We start from the raw sequence: 3,551 nt of genomic DNA, 5'->3' as shown, positions 1-3,551 counted from the left end.
TATGACGTCATCACGCTAGTACTTGCGAGTTTGGCCTGTGGCGGTGATACCTGTATTTTGGTTCTTGCTCTTTTCTACGTTACAAGAGCTTTGTTGTCAGTATGAGTGGCGTTTTTGTAATCAGGAGGTGGTATTCTGTGGATACAAGCCAACTTCAGTTTCTCCTCAGTGTCCCTTTAAGGAAACTATTATAAATACAGTATATTAGGCTTGCAAAAGTTACTCAAAGGAAAACAAAATGCTATCAGCTAGTTGGTATGCCGCAACTTACCGTATTCCTTTTCCGGAGTCTTCGCCGCTTGTGGGACTAAAAGAAAAAGTTTACTTGCTTTTGGCTATTCGCTCCAAGCCTGCCATTACAAACACCACGTGTCCTTAGCAAAACTGCGGGTAAAAACATTTACATGGAAAGGTCTACTTTCGTATTGTTATTCAAATTGTTAAACATTGCCATTTTTTGCAATCCACCTTGTTCTAGGATAGACTTTTATTGGTGCAGAATATATTTGCGAGACACCTATGTCTGTATATACATACACTGAAACCACCTTTGAGGACATGATGACTGGAAACAATATCTGCACTGCATTAACTCCATCAAGCAACAATGTGCTCTTCATTCCTATGGCGCTAATTGAATAGCTCGGGCGACTATGCGATGGTAGAACCTTAGAGATTTTAGTATACCTACTTCCTAATTCTCTTCCCTTTCAGGCTCACACACTTTCTCTGGAAAATTTTTTCCCTACTGCAAAAAAAATAGAAAGGCTATGGGACTCTCGTGAATAGTAAGTGTATACCAAGACAAAAGAATTTTATCTCTGCTTATCAGATAGACTCCCTGCCAAGGAATTCAGTACAGAGAGAACCGCATCACTCCGACAACTCGTCTGCAGGGTGCAGGAAAGTATAGAAAGATGCTGCTTCTGAATTCTTTCAGATGGCTTTCCTTCTAGGGAAATGCATTGCATGGTCATGAATTAAATTGTGTATTCATACGGACACTTTCGTATTTATTTTAGCTGTAAGGAATTTTTTCTGGCTTCAATAGTTCTCGTCACGCACAAATGTAGAAGAGACACACATATATTCATTGACGCAAAAAAGACGTTTCTGAACCTCACTAGGCAGGAAACTGGTATCCAACTGAAGACACTTTTTTTTTAAGAAAGCTGTGACGCTTAGAATAATGTGTGGTGTACTGATAGCGCATGCGCATGTTTTAAACACTGCATTTTCATGTATCGCTTATCAGCCACGCAAGCAGTCGTCGGCAGATCACATGTTCATCGGCCTATAAAAAGGCACTGTATCAATAAACGTTTGTTCAGTTCCAGCCTGGCGTCCGTCTGATACACTACAGTTGGCGACGAGGCAGCGACGGCGATGGCCGTCGGCAGGATCGGCGAGTATCGTCTCGGCACGAACGCGTCATGGGACGAATACGTCGAGCGCCTGGAAATGTTCCGCGAAGCGAACCAGATAACGAAAGAAGAGCAGAAAAGAGCAGTCCTGTTGAGCAGCTGCGGCGAAGAAGTGTATGGGCTCATCGTAACTTTGGTGAAGCCAGAAAGACCGACAGCAGCCGCCTACGAAGAAATCAAGACTGCCGTTCGCAAGCACCTGCATCCAAAGCCTTCGAAGCTGTATGCAAGGTTTTTGTTCTACAGGCGAAACCAGGCTGCCGAGGAATCGGTTGCGGACTACGTCACGGCGCTTCGGAAGCTAGCCGAAGACTGCGGTTTTGGCAGCGCCCAACTCCCATTGGACGTCATGATGCGGGATCGTTTCGTATGCGGACTCCGGAACGAAGGGGTTCAGCAGCGACTTCTCGCAGAACACAGCCTTACATTTAAGGTTGCGTATGACTTGGCCACAACTGCAGAAGCAACCGCTAAGCAACAGCGAGACATACGCAAGCACGGTCGATACGAGACGGACTGCCAGGAAATGGTACAAGCAACTCGTGCGAAGCAAGACACCCCAGCAGAGGGGTCCACCTGTTACAGTTGCAGCGGTAAGCACGCTCCACATTTGTGCCGTTTTAGAAAGGCAACATGCTTCAACTGCAAAAGGGTTGGACATATAGCTAAGGCTTGTCGGTCGAAAGACGATAGTAGAACTGCTCGGAAGACAGCGTATGAGCAAAAGAAGAAAGGAGATAAGCGCAAGGGCGTGTACGAAATGAGTGCGTTGTTTTCCCTGTGCGAAGTGAATGAGCAAGAACAGAAGTTCATGGTTCAAGTAATGATTGAAGGGCAAGAAGTTCCGATGGAGGTTGATTCTGGCGCATCGTGCTCAATTGTGAGTGAAGATACGTTCAGGGTTATTGAAAGGAATCGCGGTAAAATACCACTGCAAGATTCTGGAACAACTATCGTAACCTGGTCGAAGGAGGCGTTACCCGTGCTGAGTCAAGCAAGTGTCTTGGTGGTATTCAAAGGCAGGAAGGCAAAGCTACCTTTGCTCGTAGTACAGAAGCAAGGCAACAGCCTGATTGGGCGAAACTGGTTTAACCCGTTAGGTATTGGCTTGCGGGGAATACAGCAAGTAAACGTGGAGGACGTGCCTTCGCGATTTCCCGAGGTGTTTCGCAGGGATCTTCCTAGCTTAAACGGACCGCCAGTTCACATCGAACTGAAAGATGACGCCCAACCGGTGTTCCTCAAAAGTCGACCAGTTCCACTGGCCCTCAAGGACGACGTGGCCAACGAAGTGGACCGCTTGGTGCAACAAGGTGTGTGGGAGCCCGTCAGCTACTCCAACTGGGCAACACCACTGGTAGTGGTAAGAAAAAAAGATGGAACTTTACGTCTTTGCGGCGACTATCGCAGTACCGTAAACAAAGCTATTAAGAGCAGTGGATACCCCTTTCCAACTACAGCTGAAATGCTGACAGCTCTAAGTTCAAGCAAGTTTTTTACCAAGTTGGATCTAGCCCAAGCTTATCAGCAGCTTACGCTGGACGACGAGACGGCTGAGGTGCTCATAGTTAACACGATAAAGGGACTGTACAAGGTTAAGCGGCTGCCGTTTGGCATTTCGGTCGCACCTTGGGTTTTTCAACGAGTCATCGACACGCTGTTAGCGGGCATTCCCGGAGTGAAAGCTTATCGATGACATATTAATTTCTGGATGTAACGCCGAAGAGCACGCCGAGAGATTAGAGACTGTGCTATCGCGTCTGCAGAAGGCACAGCTACGAGTAAACAAGGACAAGTGCGAATTTAATCAGACGAGCATCGAATTCTTGGGACACAGGATTGATGACTCAGGAGTGCATCCCAGCCGAAGCAAGACGGACGCCATCCAGCAAGCGCCTGCGCCCGCAAGCAATAAGGAGCTGCAAGCCTTTTTGGGATTGCTGAATTTCTACAGCAGTTTCCTCAAGGGCAGGACGGAAGCGGCCAAACCGCTTTATCGACTGCTCGACCGTGACCACGAATGGAAGTGGACAGGTGAGCATCAGCGGGCTTTTGAGAGACTGAAAAATTTACTCAGCTCAGACTCCGTACTTGTGCCCTACGATTTCAAGCGTCCTTTAATTTTGT

The 3,551-nt window shown here is 47.2% G+C and overlaps 1 pseudogene; it reads left to right on the top strand.

The window, feature by feature from the left end:
• The first annotated feature begins 1,386 nt into the window (after nucleotides 1–1,386).
• On the top strand, nucleotides 1,387–2,863 carry LOC149348542 (uncharacterized; annotated as a pseudogene).
• Nucleotides 2,864–3,551: the final 688 nt, after the last annotated feature.

This window comes from Amblyomma mixtum, chromosome 4 (assembly GCF_055824585.1).
Source record: "Amblyomma mixtum isolate Tamu chromosome 4, ASM5582458v1, whole genome shotgun sequence".
Lineage (NCBI taxonomy): Eukaryota > Metazoa > Arthropoda > Arachnida > Ixodida > Ixodidae > Amblyomma > Amblyomma mixtum.
The sequence above is the reverse complement of the archived record's forward strand: the minus strand, read 5'-3'. Positions and strand labels throughout refer to the sequence as shown.